The sequence below is a fragment of the Mus musculus genome, chromosome 6 (assembly GCF_000001635.26).
Source record: "Mus musculus strain C57BL/6J chromosome 6, GRCm38.p6 C57BL/6J".
In the NCBI taxonomy this organism is placed as follows: domain Eukaryota; kingdom Metazoa; phylum Chordata; class Mammalia; order Rodentia; family Muridae; genus Mus; species Mus musculus.
Window position 1 is genome coordinate 48,192,403 of NC_000072.6, and position 26,880 is coordinate 48,219,282.

The 26,880-nt window shown below is 45.8% G+C and overlaps 1 long non-coding RNA gene and 4 other non-coding genes across 5 annotated transcripts in view; 2 read left to right on the plus strand and 3 right to left on the minus strand.

The window, feature by feature from the left end:
* Gm16630 (predicted gene, 16630) overlaps window positions 1–26,880 on the minus strand; it is a 264,503-nt gene that overhangs the window by 61,497 nt on the left and 176,126 nt on the right. The window lies entirely within an intron of this gene.
* Window positions 4,624–4,695, plus strand: n-TCgca41. Its single transcript has one exon. It is a non-coding gene; the product is annotated as a tRNA-Cys (tRNA).
* Window positions 12,666–12,737, plus strand: n-TCgca1. Its single transcript has one exon. It is a non-coding gene; the product is annotated as a tRNA-Cys (tRNA).
* n-TCgca34 lies at window positions 15,049–15,120 on the minus strand. The gene has a single exon. It is a non-coding gene; the product is annotated as a tRNA-Cys (tRNA).
* Window positions 17,436–17,507, minus strand: n-TCgca49. The gene has a single exon. It is a non-coding gene; the product is annotated as a tRNA-Cys (tRNA).

The following is a 26,880-nucleotide window of genomic DNA, read 5'->3' on the forward strand; positions in this document are numbered from 1 at the left end:
TCTCCATGCTAAGAAGGTACCTAGAGGCCCTCAGGGTATAGCCAATAAGCTTCCCTTCCCAGACATTCCTCCCCGCAAAAGGTATTTAATCTCAGGTCCACCCTGAGAAGTTGGTACAGTATACATCTGTTTTCCATAACGAACAGTCAAGAAACAGTTTAGAACCATGGACTGTCTCTTTCATCAAGAGTCACCATGGAGAACTTGGAGGGGGTCTTTGACTACTGAGCTGCAGCCTAAGCCTCCTGCAGGAGGCCTCTCTGTGCTTCCAGCCACAAATGTAGCCAAGTGCCCGGTGTGGTGGTGCACGCCTTTAATCCCAGCACTTGCCAGGCAGAGGCAGGCAGATTTCTGAGTTCTGAGTTCGAGGCCAGCCTGGTCTACAAAGTGAGTTCCAGGACAGCCAGGACTACACAGAGAAACCCTGTCTCAAAAAACAAAAAACAAAACAAAACAAAACAAAACAAAACAAAACAAATGTAGCCAAGCTAAGGACAATTACTGCTGAGCTAAGCCATAGCTCCTCTTTCCTCCAGGCCCTGGGCCCCCACAGCCTTACAAATTCAAATATTGTAAAAAATTTCACTTTAAAAATATTCAGTCTCTTTTAATATCCAAAGTATCTGTAAAACTCCCAAATCTCTTTTTCAAAGTTTAGAGTCTCCCAGCTGTGGACTCCTGTAAAATCAAAAATAAATGAAATACCTTTTTCAAGAAGGGTTGCAATCTGAACAAAACAAATCCAAACTTCAACAGTAACAACTCACTGTCCAGTGTCTGGGATTCACTCAGGATCTTCTGGGTTTCTCCAAGAGGTTTGGGTCACTTCTCCGTCTTCATCCTCCATGACAAATATGGCTGTCTTCTAGGCTCTGCCTGGCTCCACTCCCCAACAGCTTCTGTTTTGATGGTCATTCCATGGTACCGGCACCTCCAAAATGATGGGATCTCTGATTCACTGGGCTGTACTTTCATAGAGTCTCTTATAGGCTCTCTTCATGATGCCAAGTCTCAACTTCTCTGCATGACCTCTTTAATCCTGGGCCTTCAGTTGCCACTGAAGCTGCCCCTGTACCAATGGCCTCTCCTGGCCTCTCACAGTGCCAAGCCTCAGCTGCTCTCCATGACCCCTCATGCCTTCAAAGCCAGTATCACCTGGATGACACTTACACATTACCAAGTCTGGCTGTCAGCATGAGGTACAACCTTGGCTGCCTCCAGAACACAGCTACTGCGTGTTGATTCCGAGGAAACACTTCCCAAAAGATTTCACCCCACTGATGCTTGTCTCTTCTTAATCACCACTAGTTTCTCAGCTCCAGTTAACCACCATCCACTGACCCAGGAAAGCAAAGGTTTTACTTCTATGGTTCTCGTCTCCTGCTAATCATAGCTGATTCTTTAGCTCCAGCTGACTGGAATCACAGATTCTCAACTCAAAATAGCAAAAAAGCCTTGATAGACTTTAAATAACTCAAAATTCACTTTGGAACAGTGGTTTTCAACCTGTGCATCACAACCTCTTGAGGGTCAAACAACCCTTTTCACAGGGGTCGAATATCAGATATCCTGCATATCAGATATTACATTACAATTCACAGCAGTAGAAAATTAGTTATAAAATAGCAATGAAAGTAATTTTATGGTTGTTGGTCTCCACTACATGAGGAACTGTACTAACGGGTCACAGCACTATGAAGATTGAGAACCACTGCTTTAGATCTTCACAAGCCAAGCCTCCTTTGTCTGTATTTCTCTCAACACTCCTTTTTCCCCACAAGCTCCCATAGAACAGATCACAAAACTTTGAGCATTCAATGTCTTTTCTTGCACAAAGTTCCAAAGTCCTTATACAACTTTCCCCAAATCAACACGGTCAGGTATGTCACAGCAATACCCTACTAACCTGGTACCAATTTCTGTCTTAGGGTTACTATTGCTGTGATGAAACACCTTGACCAAAGCAACCTGGGGAGAACGGGGTTGATTTGGCCATGCTTCCTGTTACTGCTCACCATCAGAGGAAGTCAGGACAGAATCTCAACAGGGGATGCGGTGGAGGACCTGGAGGCAAGAGCTGGTGCAGAGGCCATGGAAGGGTGCTAACTGGCTTGCTCAGCCCTTAAGACCATCAGCCCAGGTGTGACCCCACCCACAATTGGCTGGGCCTTCTCACATCAATCTCTAATTAAGAAAATGCCTTACAGGCTTGCCTGATCTTATGGAGGCAGTTTTTCAATTGAGGTTTCCCTCCTCTCTGATGAACTTGTATCAAGTTGACTTAAAACTAGTCAGCACAGTAGTGTGTGTGTGTGTGTGTGTGTGTGTGTGTAAAGTTCTTAATTAACTGTTTAAAAGCTGCATTATGGAGGTATGTTCTGAGTCAGCCTGCTTATTCTGCTTCAGATTTTCTGGATAGTACATTTACTTCTGATTAGTAGCAGGCAAGAGTAATTGAAACTTGAATACAGGGGTCAAAATTTCCTCTTAATATTCAATGACTATCTGGTAGGAGAGTTTCACATACAGCGTTATGTGATGCTATGATGCTAAATGGCATTGTGGTGAACATCAGAGGTTCTCAAGCCCACCCATCACCCATGACAGGGATGCCATGCTGGGCTTAGTCATAGACAATGGCAGGTATCATAGAGGTGCGTAACCAATGGAAAATGCCTGGAAAGTGAACTGAAGCCACAGGGAAAGAGTGACCGACTGGAGGGGCCTAGCACTACTCGGTGGGGGCAGGCGGCATGAGCTAAACTCAGAATTGAAGCATGCTGATCACAATACTGAGTGAGCACTTAGCAGATCACAGCCCCTGATATACATCCCCACATTCCATACACCCATTGGAATCCTTAGGAATGGATTTATCTCTGCCTTCTGAGTACCTGAATGCTGAATCTTCCAACAAGGGTGGAGGAGAGGATAAATGGGTGTGTAGTTCTTCCCTGGGTTGAAACAGTCTCTGGAAGAGGAAGGGAGCAGACTTCCAAGGCTCACTGAAGTCACAAGACTAACAGCATCCCCACCCCACTCTCAGAGGTCCTGTAAGAGCGAGGGGAGGTCTTCAGTGGTGCAGCTGCCTGCAAGGTGCTCATGGGATTTCAGTGATCTCAGGAGCAGTCAGCCAGGCTGGGAGGCTCTGTTGAGGACATATATGCCTGGGAGTCCCCCACGCCCCTGTAAGTAACCCAAGGGAATTTGACTGTGAATCCGGCAGCCGCCGAGGGAATCATTTCATAAGAAGCTGTGAAGGAGAACAACAAGTAACAAACACATCCCAAAGAAGGTGAAGCAGCAGAGGGTGAGAGTGAGGCAGATAGAGGCCCCCAAAACCAGGGTCTTAGACAAGACAGGACCTCAGCTCTGAATGCTGAGGCGCCACAAGTAGGAGGGTGCTGGGCAGCCAAGATTGCTACAATTCCTGTGATAGGTCTATGGGAAGGACAAGTTCAGGGTCAAACCGAGGTCTGTTTGAAAGAGGTAACTCTGGCTGCAAGTTCACTAGAAATGAGGAGACAACAATACATAGGGGCCCTCACACGTGGCCAAACACAGGCAAGTGTGTAAAACAGTGAAACAGGTCGGGGGTGGAACTCAGAGGAAAGCATTTGACTGTAACCCGGCAGTTCCTGGCTCGAGACTGTCATCTGCAAACTCCTACTTTCAAATCTTTTCCTCAGAATAGTTCTGTTTGGCACATGAAGGGTTCTGCAAATGGGACATAACAAAAGGAGGAGAGGCAAAGGGGTGAGGGCCATTGCCTGCCTCGGGTGTTTGGTGCAGAGGTTCTTCATCACTTTCTATGTATGGCTTGCCCACTAATCAGGTGTGTTTATTTAGGCACGATTTTAACCACTGTTATGTCTTCCACATCTATACCGTGGGGGTGGGGGTGAGGGTGGGGGATAGATTAAACCAGTATCTCCACATAGTTTGTGAGTCAGAATTGTCTTTAGAGGGTTGTATGTATGTATGTATGTATGTATCCCTTGGTCCCCTTCTCAGAGAGTCTAGTTTAACCCTTAGGGGTTGATAGGAATTTTGCTTTTGTCCCCCCTAACTTTGCTATATATAAATGGTCTGTTTAGCATCCAACACTTTGAGTCTGACTTTTCCGTGTGGGTCTGAAAGATGTTCTAGCTGTAGACTTCCAGTATTTAATGCCCCTGCCTCAGCTGAAAATGAAGTTTACTTAGTTATTTTCTACTGCTGTAACAAAACTGTTGTGAGCTCACATCTTAATCTACAGCCATGAGGCAGAGAGCAGGAGCACTAGGAAGAGCCTGGGTCTTTTGAAACCTCAAAGCTAGGCCAGTGACATACCTCTTTCAGCAAGGCTGAACCTCCTAATCTTTCCCAAATAATTCCTCCAACTGGGGACCAAGATTTCAAATATATAACCCATGTGGGCCATTCTCATTCAAACCACCACAGAAGGGAAGTGGGTACTGGTCCTGAGAAGGTAGCAGTTAGATGTGCAAAGGTAGGCTCAGGCCTGGGCCTCATAAGAAGAAGCCGATGATGGTAAGAACTGACAAATGCATGTGTCACGCTGTGTCAGTAAGGAAGTTGTCATGCAGGTTTAGAAGACCTATGAGATATAAGCATGAAGGTGGGGGTATAGCTCAGGGGTAGAGCATTTGACTGCAGATCAAGAGGTCCCTGGTTCAAATCCAGGTGCCCCCTTGCCTGAATCTATTTTGGATGACAGAGAGCAAAACTCCTGACATAGACATTAACAGAGAGTTAAATAATGACTTTCATTACCTTCTCTAGCCTTCCCAGTATGGCCACTGAACTGTGTTCCCCCTGTGTTCTAAATCTTTCTCAGGCCTAGTCTGTGTCCTTACCTCTGGTAGGAGCTAACAAAGGGCTGTGAGGCCATCTGGGTCACGCGCGCTCATGCTGTGGCATGACTGCCCTTAAGTTAGTAATCATGGGACCCAGTCACTGTGGCGAGTCCAGCCTAGAAGTTGACCTTCTTCTGGAAACTCTTCCTTAGCATCTCCACCCCACGAGAAGCTTGTCCTAACCTCACTATAGGGTGTTTCTTACTCTCAGCTTCCAGTGGACTCAGCTTAGCCTCCCAACACACCTATGGAAATATTTGCATCCATGGCTTTGTCCCCTATTTGTGCTAAAACTCTGAAAAACAAGAACGATGTTTTTCTGTTTCTATTTCTGCATCCTAGATGGTAGGGACCAGTGCCTGAGAGGCTCTGTGAGTGAGTGAATGAGAGATACAGATTAAGGAGCACCTCCTGAGGCTGAGGAGTATCTAGGCAATATAAATGGTTCACTATAATCTAATCCAACAGCTGTTGTCCTGACTGCTGCATGGGGATTTGGAGGAAAAATCACAGTAGGGCAACTTTCTAGATGAAACTCTGGTGCCCTCACAACACCCCAAGGCAGAGGGACCTCGGCAACTAGGTAAGGCTGAGAGGGGAAGAACAGACTGCCGTACAGAGCTATCCAGTCCTCAGAGCCTGCAGAGAAGCCAACAGACTATAAGAACACAGTATTCTGGGTGTGGTGTTATGGATGAGCAGGTGATAATGGGGGACTGTACCAAAATGGGGGTGTAGCTCCTTGATAGAGCATTTATCCACAGATCAACAGGTCTAGTTCAAGTTTAATAACCCCCTTTTTTTCCCTCAGTGTACAAAATATCTTGAGTCTGAGATATGCCCAGTGGGCCAGGGACTGTTTCATCATTGGTTTAGTATGGGTGGAGACAGGACCTTGCATCTCGTTAAGGAAGACAATAGTAGCAGATGTGCTGAATAGGTGTGTTAGTCATGGCTGTTCAGAGCAGACAGAAGTGAGGGGGCATAAATAAGAGTGTTTTTGTGTCTTTACAGAGAAGGATTTTAACAAGCAGCTCACATAGCTGTGGGGAGGACAAGTCTCATGTTTCAGAGCAACCCCATGACATGGAGACTAGGAAGAGGTGACATGAAAGCGAGTAGGCTGATCTCCTTCCCCAGAGACTTGAAGTCTTTCCTCCTACAGCATCAGCTGGTGCAGGTGACTACCCACCTTACAGACAGTAGTAGGATTTACTCAAAGTCTACCGATTACAATATAGGTCACAACAAAACATGCTTCCACAAACAACTCAGTTGTGCTGGGCCAAACATCTATGCATTGTGTTCTCTCTAAGAGGGCCATATAAAATTATCTAGTGCGACAAGTAATTGACTAAGTTCTTCCCACATGTGCTCCTAAATCAGACTCTGAGTGCTGAGTAAGTTATACAGAGGTGGGTGGTTTTGGAATCATCCCAAGGGAGGCAGAGCTCAAGCAGCAACAAAGGCCAAGGCTGAGGCGGGTATTTATTGAGCAGCTCCAGTGGCTTGTTGACCCCTGCTTCCCTTGAGTCCTGCAAACTTCATGAATCTAAGCCATCAGTTTTCTAGGTTGAGGACATCGGTAACTTCTATGGTTTCACTTTCCTTGTTGAAAAAGCAATGGCTAAGAGAGAGTGGAACTTCAGGGATGGCAGTGTGGATTTATGAGAGCACTGGATTAAGTCTCAACCAAACCAAGGCTCTATGCCATCTCTGTCAGCCAAGCCAGCCTCTCCTGTCTGGAAGCCAGCCAGATGGATTAGGAACTTGCTCTGCAGTGGGAGATTGCCCTTACCTCACATTTGGAGACCATAGCCAGAGCTCAGATGAGACTACTCCAGATGCAGTCTTCTTGAACTTCTGTAAGCTGCAGACATTCCAAAACCATTCCAAAATCAACAGCAGCAAATTATAGAGAACATGTGTAGAGGGACAGTTTTTACAGATTTTATGAAGTTAGATGAGTCCAAATTTATATCAGTCTGATCAGTTTTTATGGCTACACCCAATTGCCCTTATATTTAAAATGTCACATCTGGAACAATTTAAAAACCTGTTGTTCAGACCTTCATCCACAGGTGGTCAACTCAAGTGTAGCTCAGGTAAGATGGATTTCCTAGTATAGTGTAGAACGAATCCTTAGACTGTAAGGATGGGAAAGCCAGGGGATAGATTGTTGACCATGACTTGCTCATCTAACCAAAGCAGTGACTCCCTTCAGACCCATATTTGAATGATTTTAAAGACTCGGCTCCTCAATTTTTGAAGAAGAAGAAGAAGAAGAAGAAGAAGAAGAAGAAGAAGAAGAAGAAGAAGAAGAAGAAGAAGAAGAAGAAGAAGAAGAGGAGGAGGAGGAGGAGGAGGAGGAGGAGGAGGAGGAAGAAATATTCAGCCATGTGCTGTAGATTTTTCAGATTTCCCCATCAGAATCCCCCAAAGCTTTTAGCTGTTTACCTGACAACTCTGTCCTGGAGATGCCTACATTGTGTTGGGATGACTAGAAATCTAGTGCCTCGGTGAAACTTCTAGAGGCCCAGTGCTTTGAGGAACCTCAGAACATTCTGTAAGAAAACCCAGCATTCTGCATTTTCTGTCTTAACACCCCTCTGAGAGAGGAGTTTGAGAGACTACATTGACTACTTTGAGACGATGCTTTGTGTTTTCTGTCCCTGTGGGGCTAATGAGTCTCTGACAGATGGAGATACCATGTGATGTCTCTGACCACTTTTGGCAGTGAACCTATTAAATGAACTCCTTTTGTTAGTGTATCTCATTCCTTGATCGACACACAGCCTAGGACCGTTACTTTGCCTGGTAACCTTGATGTTACAGCTTGCTCTCATTTCCTACCCCTAACATGTGGTTGCACAAGCTCAGGAGCTGTCCATGGTCTGCTGGGATGGCGCATATTCCCCCAAGCATGCAGATGTTAAGGTGTTGTCTGCTGATGCTTAGCATTGTTTCTAGGCTGTATTAGTTACTTCTGTGTCACTATAACTATTTTGTCTGACAAAACTAGCTCACTCACAGGATGGAATACTTACTTGGTCTCATGGGTTCAGTTCTTCATGGTGGGGAAGGTGTGGCAGAGTTCATACAGACAGGAGCACTTGACAGATCCAGACAACGAAGAGCCAGAACAGGTGCAAACTTCAAAGGCTCACCCCTAGTGATCTGCTGTCAACTAGACACTCTCTCTCTCTCTCTCTCTCTCTCTCTCTCTCTCTCTCTCTCTCTCTCTCTCCCTCCCTCCCTCCCTCCCTCCCTCCCTCCCTCCCTCCCTCTCTCCCTCCCTCCCTCCCTCCCTCCCTCTCTCTCTCTCTCTCTCTCTCTCTCTCTCCCTCCCTCCCTCCCTCTCTCTCTCTCTCTCCCTCTCTCTCCTTGGATTTGATATTTTCTTTATTTATATTTCAAATGTTTTCCCCTTTCCAGGTCTCCTCTTCAGAAACCCCCTATCCCATCCCCCCACCCACTCACCCACTGCTGTCTTCCCACCCAGCATTCCCCTACATTGGGGCATTGAACACCCTCAGGGCCAAGGGCCTCTCCTCCCACTGATTTCCAACAAGGCCATCCTCTGCTACATATGTGGCCAGTGCCATGGGTCGCTCCACGTGTATTCTTTGGTTGGTGGTCCAGTCCCTGAGAGCTCTGGGCAGTCTGGCCTGTTAACACTGTTGCTCCCTCCACGGGGCTGCAAACCTCCTCAACTCCTTCAGTCCCTTCTCCAACTTCTCCATCGGGACCCCCAAGCTCAGTCCAATGTTTGGCTGTGAGCTTCTGCTTCTGTATTTGTCAGGCTCTAGCACAGCCTCTCAGGAGACAGCCATATCAGGCTCCCACCAGCAAGCACTTCCCAGCATCCACAATAGCATCTGGGTTTGGTGGCTCTATATGGGATGGATCTCCAGGTGGGGCAGTCTCTGGATGGCCTTTCCTTCAGTCTCTGTTCCACACTTTGTCTCCATATTTTCTCCTGTGAGTATTTTGTTCACCTTTCCAAAAAGCACTGAAGCACCCACATTTTGGACTTCCTTCTTCTTAGGCTTCCTACGTAGACCCCATCTCTTAAAAATTCTAAAAACAGTGCCACCAGCTGTCAACCAAGTATTCAAATAATGAGCTCATAGAGGATAATTAAGATCCCAACCATAACATTCAACTCTTGGCTCCAGAGATTTGAGGCCATTGTATAATGCAAAGTGCCTTTTCCAAATTCAAGACTCCTTAAAGTCTTAATGACTCTAATTCCATTCAAGAGTCCAAGTCCAGGTGCAATCTCACAGCTGTGAGTTTCCATAAAAAAATAGCATGTTTCTAATACATAATTGCACAAAGTAAACACTGTAATTTCAAAGGGAGGAGGACAGCAAGCCCAAACTGCACAGGGCCAATGTAAACACCATGGCTCCATAGCCAGCACCTAGGGCACATGTTGGCAACATCAGAGCTACACTAGGCTCTAATAGGTTCCTCTTCCCAAGCATAACCTTGATCTTTATAGTATCCATGGCCTCTCGTGGGCCAGCTCTACTCTGTGTCTGCAGGCTTCCTTGGATGACATCCAATGTTCCTGCTGACTCTAATATCCTACTGTCTCCATTGCAGCTCAGACTTTATCTTCACAGCTTCACACATCAGCTTCTCAGAGATCTGACCATGCTAAACATTGTCTTGTCTCAAAGGCAAAATTCATCTTTCATTTAAAAAAATATGGGTACAAATTTCCATAACCCCATAACCCTTACCTTCTGCATGCTTGAAAAAATTAGAACAATGGATGACGTCAAGTTCTGCTGCAAGCGTGAGTGGCAGCTGAGCCCCTTGAGGACTGGAATCTTCTGAGTCTAGTCAGCTGAATGAGGAAAGCTCATCCCCAGGCAGTTTCTTACCAGCAGGACACCACATTGGCTTTCTCTGTTCAAAGGAAAAATCTTCCCAAGGGGTCTTCAGTTTTATACCTTGAAAGCTGTGAACAGCAGGGTCTTGTCTTGAAACCACCTTTCCTATAGTTTCAGTACAAAGCATATGCTTTCTTCTTTACATAAAACTATTTTGTTTCTGCTGAGAGGAGTATATGCATGCTTAGAATGTATTTTGATCATATCTACCCACTTCCAACTCCCCTAAGAACACCCCCAACATATCCCTTTCCCAACTTTATGCCCTCTTCTTTGTTTTTACAGTAACACATAGTCTAGACAGTATTCTCTGGATGCAAATGGGTGTGTGATCATCTACTAGAAAATGGGCAACCTATCTGTTGCCACAGCAAAAAAGAAAAGTGACTCTCCCCTATTTCCATAATTTCCATCAACTGCCAGATAGAGGTGGGGTCTTACAAGCCCCTTCTTGGTGTGTGCTGGGATTCTGGCTTGTGCAGGTACCCACAGCTGCTATGCACTCATGAGTGCAATGGCCATGCACTGCCCAGAAGACAGCATTTCACAGCTCTCCTCCCATCCTCCAGCTCTTCTGTCTATCCTCTCTTCCACAATGCTCCCCGAAGCTTGGGGAGTGCGAGGCTGAGATAGAGGTAACACTTAGGGATGAGTACTCTAAATTCTTATTCTTAGCACTTTGGCCACTTGTGAATATCTGCAGTAACTGATGCCTACTGCAGGGTGGAAAAAACCAAAGGACTTCTGCAACCAAAGTATAGACATAAGTATTTAGAAGGCAGCTTGACAGTATGACTCCATGGTAGGTTCTCCCCTAACACCCATGACATCCTCAGCCAGGGGCTCTTGGGCAAGTTTTAAGTACCAGCATTCCCTCCTGTGGAGCAGGCCACAAATCCATCCAGAAAGTGGTTGGCTACCCCTACAGTCTGCCTTCTTCTTAGTGGTACTAGCCTCCTTAACAACCATGGCTGCATTGTCTACTCTTGCTCTGAGACTAACTGTGCTCACACTCTGTGTCAAAATACAAGGGTTTTGTTGCTGGTATCTCGTCTTCTACTTCTGGTTTGGCCCTAGTTCTCACAGTAAGTCTGGTTAGTAGCAGTTGGCATTCACTGGGCCACAAACTGGATGCTACTCAGCCTTACTGTTTCCTCCATCAACTGAATTCGTTCACTTTTTAATTTAAAATTTTACTTAAAATTTCAGGACATTGTCAAAAAAATAGATTAAATTCCTCATTAGAGGGTAATGCAAATGGTGAGAGAAGTCATTTGTTCCCATGTGAAAGCTCCTGAGTAGGCCTCACTGTCTGCATTTCTATGGCTCAGTCCTGACTTAGGGCCTTTTAGTAGCTATGTCTCTCCAGGCTGCTCCCTGGCCCTGGTGACTGAAGGCTACAGATGGCAGGGCTTCTGAGGAGGGGAGCCTGCTCCCTGTTTTGGGGACAGGCTGATGAGTTTCTTCTGACTCAGGGCTGGAAGCTTTGCAGGGCATCTTTCCTGAAGTGGCAATACTGGTTACAAGGGATCTGGGAGTGGTTTTAGAAGTGAAACACATTAATTAAACTTTATAGTAGCAGGTGGGTGTGTGGATCATGGGTAGAGCATTTAACTGCACATCAAGAGGTGTCTGGTTCAAATCCAGATGTCCCCTATTTGTGTCTAATTTTTCTCTTCTTTTAAAAAAACGTGTGACTTTCAAGCTCTCCTTTCTAGTAGATATCATGAAAAACATTATGGCCTTTTCTAGAATCAGCAAATGGTGGGCATAATTATAATGATTTTTTTGTTCATTACTTTTCTTCCTACTGTGCAAAATATAGCTTAAGAAGGAAAGATTTATTTGGACCCATTGTTTTGGTCCATCACACTGAGGAAGGCATGGTAGAGTTGATGACAGCAGGAACATCAGGGAAAATCCAGAAGCAGGAAGCAGAAAGAGTGGACTTGGAGTTGGGGTTGGGGCATACTATAACCTTCAAGCCATCACCCAGTGGCAGTGACTGCCAGTTAGGGATTGTGTATCAAAAGTCTCACAACCTTCCAGAATAGTTCTCCCATCTGAGGACCAAGTGTTGAAACCTATGATGCATCCACAGAACCCTGACGTTCTGTTCCTGCCTCCCACAGGCTTGTGGTCAGGTAATTATATAAAGAACATTCAGTCCAACTTCAAGAGTCCTCGTAATCTTAACAGGTCCAACAAGTCCAAAGCAACTTCTGAGATCTAAGACAAACTCTTAGCTGTAAATCAAACGCAGGTTATGTAGTTCTGCCATACCACGGCACAGAGTCAACATTCCTATTCCTAAAGGAAGAAACAGGAGGACAGCACAGAAACACTGAACCAAAGGAGTATCAACACCGAGGAGGTCAGCCATATTGTCATTCTATGTCTGCTTGGCTCAGGCACAGATCTCTCAGCATGTTTTGTCCTGCTATGGAGTCAGAGTTTTGCCAGAAGAGTCTTCAGCCCTATCTCAGGGGCCAAACAGCTTGTTCTTGAAGTCTCCTTATAGTCAAGGATGGTGATGTCCTCCTGAAAGGGACTAGTGGTATGATGTAAAATCTGCAAACTTTCTGGCCAAATACCTGCTCTGGTGTTGAGTAGGTCTGAGGCCATAGGATGAGGGAAGAAGACTATGGAGGAGCAGATAAATTTAAAAATCTGAAATTCTATTTACTGGTTCTGTGTGGGGATCCCAGACAGTATTAAGAAAGAGAAATATCAGATCAGATAAAGGAGGCTTTAGGAGACCCTCAAAGATAAGGGAAAACTTGCAGCCAAAATAAAGAAGTCTACCAGAGACCAAGCTCAGATGGGAACCACAGTACTTAATAGTCTTAGAATGAAGGAGCTACCTGGTTATTAGTGCTAATAACCCAAGGTATGTCAGCAAGGGGGTATAGCTCAGGGGTGGAGCATTTGACTGCAGATCAAGGGGTCCCTGTTTCAAATCCAGGTGCCCCCTAATAATTGTATCTTTTTAGCTCCTGAGTCAGCTATGCACTCCCTCAATATTCTAATTCTGAGAGACAAGAGATAGATAAGAACAGCTCAGCAAGGAACAGACCCAGAGGGCCTTGTTTGTCCCTGTATTCCTCCCTGTCTTGTGACCTGAGCCAGACCTTGATGATCTATGTGACTAGCAAGCAGAATCTCTTACAGAATGGCCAGCAACTCTCTTTCATCCACCAGTGCCAAGACCTGTCTATCATGAATAACCACATCCTGTGAGGCTTTTGACCATCAGGACCTCTGTTATATGAGTTTGAACATGACCTTGAAGTTTTGTGACCTCCAGGTATACCTTGTGGGTAAGATGCATATTAACCATGTGGTTTGAGGGGCCTAGGCATGCACTCAGCAGCAGGGTGGTGGTGGTGGGGAATCTTCTTAATTGGGAAACCCCTTGGGAACTGCATTTGGATCCTAGTGCAGCCCAATCCCTGTTCTTCCAAGGGTGCTGACCTGCTAAAATGAGGCCTCCTGAGATTGGTTACCAGGCTTGGCATCAGGCTCCCCACAAGGTCAGCCCAGGAAGACCAGTGCCAAGAATGTGGCCTTAGGATAAAGAAAAGAAAAAGCTAGAAGATGGGTAAAGAGCACAATCCCAGACACTGGTCTAAAAGGTGATAGTGGAGTGAATAGAGTCCTGGGTGGGAGTAGCAGAAAGTCATGCCATGCCAGCAGGAGATGACTCCAAGCTAGTGCACACCCCCTGCTGGACACAGGAAGAGCATGCGCTAGGCAGAACATAGGAGGTCTATTCAATGGAAGGGTCAGGAGGCAGCTGGTGATGGGAAGAGGAGTGGTTTGCATGAAGAGGGTAGGCCACAATATGGGGCCTAAGAATCGATAAGAACTAAGGGTTGACGGAAGAAGCTCACGGTGATTAAATAGCACCAGTGACAGAACTTGCTTGAAGTGAGCTCCGTCTTGATGGAAGAGCATTTAACTACTGGTCAGGAGGTTCATGATAGAAGTCCAAGGCCGGTTGTGCATGTGTGTATGCCTGCCTTCCTGCCTGCCTGTCAGTCTCCTTTGGGGTATAATGAAACTAAGTAAACTAAGTCTTTAGGCCATTTCATAAGAAGATTCAACCCGTCAAGCTTTAGAGATTTGAACAGCAGGTAGCCAGCAGGTGCCAGGCTGGATTGGTGGAGAGAGCCCAAATTGGGATGCATTCCCAACCCTATTTTTAAGAGTGAGTATGTTTCAACATGTCTCATAATCATGACCTTTTTTGAAGTCTTCACTATGGTGCATCAAACAAACTTGGAGGCTCCCAGTTCCCACTGGGATCATGGGAAGATCTTGTTAAAAATGAAATAAAAAACCCACCACCACCAAAGAAGTCCTTGCCCTACTCAGAGGCAGGAGCTATGAGAGGGGACCTGTAAATCTTTATTCCCATGCAGGCATGCCCTCCATGGTCAGCATCTCCCTAATTTGAAACTATGATGGATGGCCCAGTAGGACAGCCATGTCTCACATTCATCTGCAAGTCTTCCTAGGAAACGTCTTTGATGTTCCTATAATGTCTGCAGCTGTGGACTATTGCATATAGAGAACACAAGGCAGTAGCAGAGTCCTTAGGTTGTCACTAGATAGTGAGATGAGCTTTTAAGGACAGATCAAAACTTTTACTCATCTTCTTGTTTCTAGTTATTGATCTGGGGGTATGACCCAGGTTTACTTTTCTTGCCCATGATTCTTAACTTGCTAGCATGCAGGGCAGAGGGAAAGAGACCAAGAAGTTCAGGTCAATGCTGTAAGAACTCCTAGGTGACTTCCATCACTACCTTGCCCTGGGCATTTGTCCTAGAGAGCCTCCTAGAACCCCCTTCCCAGATCTGGGTAGGGGAAGGCATAAGTGCATGTGGCCAGTAATATGCAGCAACCCAGGGAAGGAGCTCCAGCCTCAGGATACAGACCCAAGGTCCAGGGCCTCTGACCTACAGCCTGGCATGGTGGAATCAGAAACCTGGGAGCCACTCCATTGCAAGGAAAATGATGCTCCAGCCCAGGAGGCAGGAGAAGAGATGATCAGTTTCATCTGTGGATCACCAGCATCTCTCTGAAAGCTTTTCAACAACCCCAGAGTAAAACCTGAGGGCTAGCAGAAGCAAGGATTCATATCTTATAACCTCTAACAAGTGCATTAAGTCACCGGAGTGATATCAGGCCTGTGCTTCGGCTGTGGATTAGAGTTTGATGTGCTTCATTGTTCTTTTCCAGGGCTCCTGACCTACAAGAAAAATGATTCAGTGACAAAAAGTAGGGGGCACCTGGATTTGAACCAGGGACCTCTTGATCTGCAGTCAAATGCTCTACCCCTGAGCTATACCCCCATTTGTATATAGCTTCTTGTTAGTATTTTTTTTTTTAACCTGGCACTGCACCCAGCCTGCCTATGGATTTATATTCCACTGTTGCCTCCCTGATTTCTAGAAACTAGCAATCACTCTTCACTACAGCCTGCCTTCCTTTTTCTTCAACTTTATTTAACCTGTCCTACTCAGTGCTCCATCCCTCAGAGTGTGGTGAGGGCACCGGCCTTGCACCTGGAAAAGATACCTCATTGTAAGAGTCCTTAAAATCACACACTGGTAAGGACAAGAGCAGTTTTCAAAGTAACCTGACACTGAGCACAGAAGAGCCTTCTCCACACTCCAAGGCTTTGGGAAGGTGTTCTTATTTCACTTGGTCGTTCATTCACTCAGCAAACATGGAGCTTGTCACGTGTCAGTCCCTGTCCATGTTGTGGACTCAGGGATGAGGAAGACATTTCTTTCTCTCAGGACAGAGTTTCCCGGTAAATGACTGAGGAAGTCAGTCTTCAGACTCATGATGATATTCAGATAGAAGACTTACCTCATGATTGGCTGACAGAAAGATCATGTAGAGCTATTGATGTGATTAATATCTAAGTTGTCCCAATACTCTCATAGATCCACAACGCCATCTCTCAAGTTCATTTCTTTCTTAACCACTGACCTATTTTCAGCAAGAAAACCAGGGAGATGATAGATGCCATTGACACAGAAACCAGGTAGCTGAGGATCAGTCTTTTCTCTGTCTTCTGTCTTTTGCAGTAACTGGGGGCCAGCAAGCATACCATTTCAGCCAGAAAGGGCTCCGTGTTTTACCCTTCATGAGGACCAGGGCATGCAATGTAACATTCGAGCATATTTATGCTAAATCAGCAGGCACTGATGGTGCTCTCCAGAAACTGCAGAGTGGTCTAGGGGAACTGAGGGCTAGCGTCACTCACTTTGTTCTGGAAGATCTGGGAGTCTCCGTTCCATCCTTAGAGCCTACTGGATTGTGGTGGTTTGAATGTGAGTACCTCCTATAGGCTTCTGTATTTGAATGCTTCGTCCCTAGCTAGTGGAACTGTTTGGGAAGGATTTGGGGGCAGGGCCTTAGTGGAGTAAATGGGTCCTTGTTGGGGAGATTTGTCACTGGGAGTGGACTTTGGTTTAAAAAGCTCACACCAGGCACAGCCACCCCCACGTCTGCACCCTGCTTTCAACTCTCAGATTAGACGTGAGCTTCTAAACAACTACTCCAGTGTCATGCCTGCCACTGTGCTCCCCATGGCTTCACCATCTCTGAAACTGTGAGCAAACCCCCAATTAAATGCTTCTTTTTTAAGTTGCTAGGTCATGGTGTCTCTTCACAGCAATAGAACAGAAACTAACATCTTTGGGTCCAATGAGGCCAGATGACCAGCCTTGCTTTATGTACTTCCATGAGAATCTTTCTTTTTACCAAATTTGATTCTAGCAGCAGTACTTTGTTTAAATAAAAGCCTATCTGTGGATAAATAACACGGAAGGCCATCATTGGAAGGATGACAAAGACAAAGATGATGCAGGAAAAGAATCAGGACCTAAGGAAGCATGGCACCAGGACTTCAGCCAGCCTTATTGCCCATCAGAATGATACAGTGAACACTGGCCTCAGGATCTAGCCTGGTGCCTGGGTCAGCCAACTCCAGGATGTTTCCAATTCCCCACCTCTCTGTGTAACTTACTCAACATTCACAACCGTATTTCGAGGTACATCACTGATAAGCTTGGGCACTATCTGCTGTGTTGAATAATTCATGCTGCCAGTTGGTGAGGCTGTAATATACCAGATGGTGTTGTGAAGGCACTTTTTGTTGATACCCAAATTTCATTTGGAAGACTTTAAGCAGAGTCCATTAGCCCCTGCAAAGCAGGTGGGCCTTCTGAATCAGGTAAAGAAAGGCCTTGGAAGAAAGAGTGATGTCCCCAAAGGATTTGACCTCACACATTCCTCAGATTCTGGCTACCATGTTGCCTCTTTCAAGTCTTTATCCTATATTCTGCCCTGCAGAAATCAGACTTTTCTACCCTACAACTGTGCAAGTATTTCTTAGAATTTCTCTGTGTGAGCATTCAATGCCCACAATTTACACACACTGTCTATCATTTCTGTTTTCTTTGTGCAGCCATGATCAGTGTACCCAGTTCAAACATCTGTCACTGTTGTCTTCCTGAACTAGAGGCAAACTCTGCCTCCACCAGAACTGAATCAATGAAAACTAGCCTCAGGCCTACAAAAATGACTAAGTTTCAAAAGACTGGGGCTCTCCTGAAGGGCATACAACCTACTCAGTGTTCATGGAGAGAAAAGTAGGGGGCACCCGGATTTGAACCGGGGACCTCTTGATCTGCAGTCAAATGCTCTACCCCTGAGCTATACCCCCACCTGCTTATATATGTCTAATAAACATTCTAAACCTTCATGGCCACTCCCTGACTCACCATCTGGCATGCATACTTGCCAGTCTTCTGTCATCATCTGCTTGCTCCTAGGATGCCCAGCCCTGAGCTGCCTTTGTCCACCTCACTGCCACTTCCTCCTGGCAACAATCATCATCTTGCCCTAGTTCCCAGTTGAGACAGGTGCATTAAGTCCTGGAGGTCTGTGCTTGAGTGTCTTCCAGACTCACCTACAAGATTCAGATGTAGAGGTCTGAATGCTCAACTGAAATCTGGAGATAAATGGGGGCAGGGCCAGAGAAAATTGTATCTTAGCTCCTACCTAAGAACTAAACCAGACTCTCTGGGAAGGGACCAGAGGATGACCTATATCTTAGACAAGCTCAGTGGATAACTCTGACTCACTGATAGTTTGCAACTTGTGATTTAATCTGCTTCCTTCTGTTGTGTACATGTAGGGAAAATGGCAATTGTTAAAATCATGCCCAAACAAAACACCTGACTAGTGACCACACCATACACAGAATCCACATTTATGGTACAGGGCCTCTGCCCCCAACACCCCAGGACAGAGGATCCTGGCTTCCTTCTTCTCTCCTTCTTCCTCTCTTATTTCCCATTTTCAGAAGGCTTCAGATGCTCTCATCTGACTTACACACCCCCTGTCTCACTGTTGGGATTCACATCATTGTGCTGTGCTTTGCACACAAAGACCCACATGCATTGTGAGGCTTCCTCACAAAACGTCAGATAGCCACAATGGACTGACCTCTTTATGATGGGCCTCTGTTTAACCTTGAACTTACACTATCCTTCCTAGCTCTTATGTTTTGGGGTATCCACTAAAAAAGACCACTTGGACATGGGTTTAAGGCAATAGAAAGTCGTTATTAGCCATCGAATGACTACACTGGGTGTTCAGGATCTCAGTATAGCCCCAAGCTTCTCTCAGGATGAGCTTTTAAGCACAAAAAATTCATGTCCTAGGTTGACATTCTTCAGTTAACAAGAACAGTTGGCCAGAAGCAGAACTACAGAAGCCAACACGCAGGGTTAGTACATTTAGAGTCTTAGTTAGGGTTTTACTGCTGTGAACAGACACCCTGACCAAGGCAACTCTTAGAAGGAAAACATTTAATTGGTTCAGAGGTTCAGTCCATTATCATCAAGGCAGGAGCATGGCAGTGTCCAGGCAGGCATGGCATAGGAGGAGCTGAGAGTTCTACATCTTCATCCAAAGGAAGCCAAGAACAGACTGTCTTCTACATTGCTTGGAGGAGGGTCTCAAAGTCCACCCCCACAGTGACACACTTCCTCCCAACAAGGCCACACCTACTCCAATAAGACCATGCCTCCTAATAGTACCACTCCCCGGGCCAAGCATATTGAAACCACCACAGATACTTTCCCGTAACTGTGGACTTTAGATTAGATCTTTGTTTTTGTTTTGTCAGGTGGTTCTGTCTGCATGCCAAGTTTTATGGCCTGAAAGGACTTCCATCATAGAAGGTCTGGAAGACTGTTACACTTACAGAAATCATTTCTGGTTAGCATACTGGCTTCCTCTTCTGGACAGTGTAGAGCCTCAGTTTGGAGAACTACTGTTCAGAGCTAAAGCCTTGCTCTCTCTCTTTCCTTCCTGGAGTCTTGTCTACTTTAAAGGTTCTCCTGTTCTGTGTCTCACTCTGGCCTCACACATCCTTAGGGATTTGTTGTCTATGTCTATTCTTGAGTCTCTAATGTACTATACATCTTCTCATTCTTACACTATAAAAATTGATCAACCAGTTCCAACTGATTAGACATGTGTGGTGGTTTGAATGAGATTGGCCTCCACAGGCTCATATATTCACATGCTTAGCCCACAGCTGATGAACTCTTTAGAAGGACTAGGAGATGTGACCTTGTTGGAGCAGGTGTGGCACTGGAGGTGGACTTTGAGGTTTTGAAAACCCACACCAGGTTCAGTCTCTGTCTGTCTGTGTCTGTGTCTGTGTCTGTGTCTGTGTCTGTGTCTGTGTCTGTGTCTGTGTCTGTGTCTGTGTCTGTGTCTGTGTCTGTGTCTGTGTCTGTGTCTGTGTCTGTGTCTGTGTCTGTGTCTGTCTGTCTGTCTCTCTTTCTGGCAATCAGGATGCAGATCTCAGTTATTTCACTTAGGACCATGCCTGCCATTATGATAATGGACTAAGCAACCTTCTGAAACTAAACCAGCCCCCAATTAAATACTTGCCTTTATAAGAGTTGCCTTGGATGTGGTGTCTCTTCGCAGCAGTAGAACAGTGACTGAAAGAACATGCTATTTTCAACCATGAGTTTGCTATCCTATGCCTCCAGTGGTCCCTCCTATGTCTGAGAATTTCATTTATACCCTGCATATATATTCTGAACTCTTTGGATCAACTAAAATCCCCTCTTCCCCCAATTAGTCCCCAATGCACCTAATTTGGGTGCCAGGTATGGAGTCATGGTTGAGGTAGCCAGTACTTCCACAATTGTCACCCAAAGTTCAGCTTCATCAATACCCCACATTATTCTCATGCTTACAGCTCAGCACTGGGGGACACATAAGCTTGTGTAGACTGGTATTAGAAATTTCTGCCTCAAGACTTGAGTCTTCCTCTGTTTGGTTTAACTCTGTAATCTGGTCTTGGGTCTGCTTCTCGTATGTTCATTCTAGAATCCCTTTCGACAAAAAGGAGTAGCTTGAGGTAGTGAATTGAATCAGAAATGTCACCCACAGTCTTGGGCATTTGAACACGTGGTCTCTACTTGGTGGCACTGTTTGGGGAGAGTGAGGTAATGCGGCAGCTTAGAGGATCCTTCAATAGCCTCACACTATTTCTGTCTGCTCTGTGCTTATGGTTGATGATGCGAACTCTCAGCTTCCTGCTCCAGCTGTCATGCCAGCAGGGATCCTAGAATGAACATACACAAAGCAGAGCCACAACCAGATCACAGAGCTAAACTGCCATGTTTCCCTATCATGATGGACTCTGCCTCTAAAACCATGTTTTCCTATCACAATGGACTCTGCCTCTAAAACCATAAACCAAATAAACTCTTTCCCATAAGTTGGTTTTGGTCATGGTACTTTATTACAGAAAAAAAGAAAAATAACTGAGACACTTGGTGAACAAGGGAGATTGTACAGAGCTCTTGATGTGGTTAAGACCTATGTACCTCAGTGCTCTCATCAATCCAACCCGCTCCTGAATTTGTATTCTTTCTTAGCTGTTCACCTGTTTTAAGCAAGAAAATCATGGAAGACAAAGATTCCCCTGGTGTGGAGGCCTGGTGATCCTGGCACCAGCTTTTTCTCTCCTTTTCAGATGTTACACTAATTCAGGCACCTTGGGCTAATGGAAATACAGGGACAGTGGTTAGCAGAAATGAGAGGAAGTCAAGGCACAGCAGAGAAGCATGAGAACCCATCCAGGTCCATGAAATGCCAGGTCCCTGAGAGAAGCCACAGGCCAGGAATTCAATCTGCAAAATTAAGAAACCACTGACACATCACAATGAATATTGGCCTCAGCTTCTAGCCCTCTGGTGTTGCTGGACCTCTGTCACTTCCAGGATGATTCTTACCTCTCTGTGTGATTTACCCAGTATTCCTAGGCCTACTCAAGAGCATGGCATTGGCCAAGATTAAGGTGATACCTTTTGCTGGGTGATGGTGGTACGTACCTTTAATCCAAGCACTTGGGAGGCAGAGGTAGATAGAGCTCTGAGTTTGAGGCTAGCCTGGTCTATAGAGGGAGTTCTAGGACAGCCAGCACCATACAGAGAAACCATGTCTCAACAAACAAACAAACAAACAAACAAACAAACAAACAAGCAAACGAAAAAAGATAATAGCTTTTGTGCCAGATAAGCGTGTGAGACCATGGAGAGGCTATAGTGCTAAATATCTTACACATGTTAGCTGTGAAGGCACATTTTGGATGTGAGCCATATTTCAATCAGTAGACTTGAGTAAAACCTCATACCCTCCATAATGCAAATAAACGTCAAGCACCATTAAACCCAGGAGGAAAGACTCTTGTCTCTGGGGTAAAAGGGATTTGCCTTACAGTTACATGTAACTCCATCTGCTGAGTCACCTCTCCCTGTGTCCATCCTGCAGACATCAAAATTAAGTAGTTTGATACAAGGCTGAAGAAATTGCTCACTCAGTGGTTAAGAGCATTAGTTGCTCTTGCAGAGGACATAGGTTCAGCTCCTAGCACCCACAGAGCTGCTGACAATGTTCTGGAACTCAGTTTCAGGGGATCCAATGCCCACTTCTATTCTCTGTGGTCACTGCACAAATGTGATGTACAGATATGCATGTTGGCAAAACACACAGAAAGAAGGTAAAAGTAAATGAATCTTTAAAGAAAAAAGGAAATGGCCACTCCTTAAAGTCTCCATAGACACGCAGGCAGACTCATAAGACACACCCACATCCACACAGCTGCCACTGCTCCTTTCCTTAGTCAGAGGCAAGACTCTGTCTCCATCAGGACTGAGCCAACACAGAACTGTCCTCTGGCCTTATGGACAGAACTCAGGCTATACATAGAAGAAGATAGCTTTCTAATAAAAGCTTGACCTTCCACTCTTCTCTCTGTCTTCGAGGGTGGGTCAGTGCAGGAAAAACAGCACTGTGACCATTGAGGGAAAAGGGCAGGGCACCTGATTTGAATCAGGGTCCTGCTGATCTGTAGTCAAATGCTCTACCTCTGAGCTATGCCTCCCACTTAGGTATAGCCACTCATTAGCACCTTTCATCCATGACACCACACCAGAACAAGTTGTACACTTTTACTTCAAGATCTCAGAATGCTTTAGGCACTGGCAAGCTCTCTGTACTGCAGTCTGTCCTCCTCTGATCTCCTTGAACTTAACTATCCCCTTGAAGCCCTTCTGTCTTGAGGTGTGGTGAGGAAAGTATGCCCAACAGTGGCATTTCCTCTGTATCTACACTTGGTGGTCAGAACAGAAGCTGCTGGTTTGGGGCCTTCTATGAATAACACATGCAGCCCAACATATGACTCCATCATTCATTCACTGAACAAACACTCATGGGACTTGTTAGGTCCCTGTCATCCATGTCGAGTACATAGAGACAAGTAAGATATTGTTCGTGTTATTCAGAGAGGTTTAGTTCAAATAAGAGACTAGTCCATGAACCAAGTATATCCACAGAAGCAGCAGGAGCCTATTCGGAGGCCACTAGGAGTGGAGAGTATGGAAAGCATCTTGGGAATCCAGCAAGGCTTCAAAGAAATGATAAGGGAGACTGGAAAGGGGGAGGAGCTGCCTCCTCCACCCCAGAGCCTCCCATGGGATGGATTTCCTGCAGTAAATGGGTCTCAAGGTCACAGTCCTTGCCCCAGTTTGAGTGACTTCGACCTGGACGTACCTCATAACCAACGGTCTGTTGGCCCCTTTCAGAGATGAGATTACGGTCTTGGTCTGAGCAGAACCCAAAGCACCACTCCCTACCTAGGGCACAGTCTAAACCTCTATAGACAACCCTGGGTGTCACAACCCTGGCATGTACACTTGCCAGTGTTTTACTGCCATCACTTCCTTTTATGAGATCCATGCCTGAGTCACCTCTGCATGCCTATCTGTGGCCTCCTCATGATCCTTCTGTCCATAGTTCCCAACTGAGCAGGAGGATCAACTCCTGGAGATTTGTATTTACAATATTCTTAGTCTCACCAGGGATTGGGCTCAAAGGGTTTGCATTCATTGTGGCAGAGATGGGTAGGGCTGGGTAAAAACTAACAGTCTTGGTCTCTCTCTACCTGTGAACTCTAAATCAGAGTGTGTGACCAAAAAAGCTCAATGGATGATTCTGACTTCTGGACAGTTTAGAGACATTGATTTAGTCTGCCCCTTTCTATGATCTAGATGTGGAGGGAAAGTGATGAAGGTTAAAATCCTGTCCAAACAAAGCACACCTGATTCATGACCAAATCACAAGCAGTGCACATTTTCATGACAAAGGCCTCCGTACTGACTACCCAGGAAAAGAAAATAAACGACTCTGTTACCTCTCTTCTGCCCTTGTACTTCCCATCTTCAGAATCCTTCGACAGTCATACAGAAAGGATCCAACCCTCAGGGACACAATGGAACGGGAGTCAGAGAGGTCCTTGGCCCCAGAAGCACCTCACAAGATGGCAGTTGACAATATGTGGTAAGTATGCAAGAAAGGGTTGGCAGGTGACAGAGACTTGAACCATGAATGGCTTCATATGCAGACAACTGGATTATGCCTTTGAACCTATGAAGACTTTCCTAATTAGCCACACTGCATCAGGTCGTGTGTAGTTAATTACACAAGGATAATGCATGCACTGCAATTTCTCCTCATTTGTAGTGTCTCAGTGGGAAGGGCCTGATCCCCTTCAGCCAGATTGACATCTGACCTTTAACTTATCCTATCCAATCCCATATACCTAGCCAAAGACTTTTAGACGTCATCATGCCCAACACCCTGCTGTGGCACCTCAGTGTTCAGAGTGGGAGTCTTGTCTTGTCTAACACCAGGTTGTATGGTTCCCTCTCCACCCCACTCTTGCCCACTGGTACTCCCATATTCTTTGGGATTTGACTTCTATTTGTAACTCTCAGATTTTCTTCAAAATTTCTAATTTTCTAGTTCTAGGTTTGAAAGTCAGGCACTTTACCAGAGAGGTTTCCACCCCAGGCTGGCCCCAACCATTAGCTTGGCAGAGTTGGAAGGTAAGGGCCAGGCAAACTGGCTGGCTAATTGTATACCCAGCAATCAGACCTCAGAATACACCGAAGTGGGGCCTTCCCTTGGGAACTCTTCTTTTTGACTGCCACCCTGAAAGTGATCTACCAGTTCAAAAGACCATGGATCCCAAGGATGCAGGAAAGGACCACTGTCCAGAGGGCAAGGGCCTGTGGAGGCCAAGAGTTGTGGGGAGGATATAAGGGAAGCTAAAACTCAGAACTACCTATGATTTTCAAGAGATGATGGGGAAATGAGTTTTCTTCTTGAAATTATAACATTATAATTTTGATTAGCTGGGGAAATGTGGTTCTGGTATAAATCCTGTCTGCTCTGAACCTCTCAGCTGAGACTTGAAAGCTCAGCATGTAAATGGTTAAGCCACCTCTGCATCTGTATCATTCACTTGGCAGTTATGAGTCAGGGGCACCCGTGTGGGTGGAAGGAATGTGGGGACAAAGGGATAGAGTTGCCCTCTATCTTCTCCAGCTTCTGACTTTCCCTGAGAGTCATTTCTGCTCTTACTGTTGACATCCTCAAAATGTGTCACATGCTAGAGACAAAAAGAGACAAATTAAGAACCATAAAAGAACTACACCCTCAAGAAAGTGAGACAGAGCTGAACAGGCCTGGAGGGCTAGAGTGGAGAGCACACACATGGGGAGGAACGATGGTCAACCTGACCACTACACAGCTACTGCTCCTACTTACCTCAGTCAGAGGGCATGAGGGCCAAGGAAATGATTCCTTCAGACAGGGTTACTTACAGAGGCATGGGGGACTCCCAGCCATCCACTTCACCAACAGAGCCACCCCAGCCTGGCTGACTGCTCCTGAAATCTACATCACTGGAATCCCATGAGCACCTTGCACGCAGCTGCACCACTGAAGACCTCCCCTCCCTCTTACAGGACCTTGTGGGGAAGGGAGCTGTAGGTCTTGTGACTTCCATGAGCCTTGGAAGTCTCCTCCCTTCCTCTTCCAGAGACTGTTTTAATCTAGTGAAGAACTACACACCCATTTATCTTCTCCTCGACTCCTGTAGGATTCAGCATTCATAGGCTCAGGAGGCCAAGAGAAATCTGTTCCTAACACCATGCTTTTTTGAGCAAAAATAGGTGTAGGGAGTGTGGGCTATGATCTGCTAAGCACTCATTCAGAAAAAGGTAATGTTGTGATGAGCATGCTTCAACTTTGAGCTTAGTTCATGGAGTTGAGTCGATACACGGTGGCCTGCCACCACTACCTTCAGCAGTGCTGGGTCACTCTGGTTGGTTACCCTTTCCTCAGTGTCTGGGTTCTGTCCTCATTCTAGTCATTTCCCACAATTACATGTCTGGCATCATCTTTGTCTAAACCCAGCATCACATCCCTCAGTCACAGATGGCAGATAGGCTGAGCATCACTGATGCTCACCTAAGTGCCATTTAGAATCACATGGGAGTGCAAATTCTGTTGCTTAAGATCATGGAATTCGCCGGGCAGTGGTGGCACATGCCTTTAATCCCAGCATTTGGGAGGCAGAGGCAGGTGGATTTCTGAGTTCAAGGCCAGCCTGGTCTACAGAGTGAGTTCCAGGACAGCCAGGGCTACACAGAGAAACCTTGTCTTGAAAAACTCAAAAAAAAAAATCATGGAATTTAGGTAGATGCTAGGAGGGGATTGGGATTCCCCCACACCAATGTTAAAGTTCCCGTTGCTTTCAAGTGCTCCTAATGAGAGAGGATCCAGCCAGGCCGCATAACCTCTGATTTAGTACATCCCTCCATAATGCAACCTCTATAGACCAGCGAGTTATGAGTTTAAAAATACACACTCTCAGGGCTCGAGAGATGGCTCAGCAGTTCAGAGCACTGGCTGCTCTTGCAGAGGACCCAGGTTTGGTTTCCAGCGTCAACATGACAACTTACAACTGTCTGGGACTCCAGTTTTAAGGTATTTGACCTCCTGACCTCCACAGTAACCAGGTACACACTTGATCCACACATACATGCAGGCAAACACTCATATACATAAAATAAAAGTGAATAAGCCCCTTTAAAAAATCCACAAAACCATCAGCAAAAGAACTCTGTCTCGTGTCAGAATGTTGATGTCAACAGAGAAAACTAACCCAAGTCCTAAGAGTGATGATCAGAGAGCCAAGTAAGGAAAGAAAAGGACATTTTGGGGCTGAGGGTGTAGCTCAGTGGTAGCGCTTTTCTAGTATGTGGAAGGTTCTAGGTTTAATCCTCAGCACCACATAGGAGGAAATTGGAGAATTTTAGGTTTGGCAACAGAGCAAGTACCAGGAGAGATTTCCAGATTTGAACCAGCAGGGCTTTAACCCTTTACTGACCAGGGTTTCTCCTCAGTTTATTCAACCAATTAGCCTTCCTATGTTGTGTTGTGACGAATCTGAAAGAGATGATGTAAGCCGAGGGTGGATTTCAGAGGTCTCAGGACAATGTCCCTTGGCTCTATCTATGCAGCCTGTCATGAGTCAGAGAATAATAGCAGAGAGGGCAAGACAGAGTAGAGTCATCAATCTCATGACAGCCAGGAAGTGGGGAAAGACTGAAGCAGGAAGAGGCAGGGCATACAGAATATCTTTCCAGGCCCTA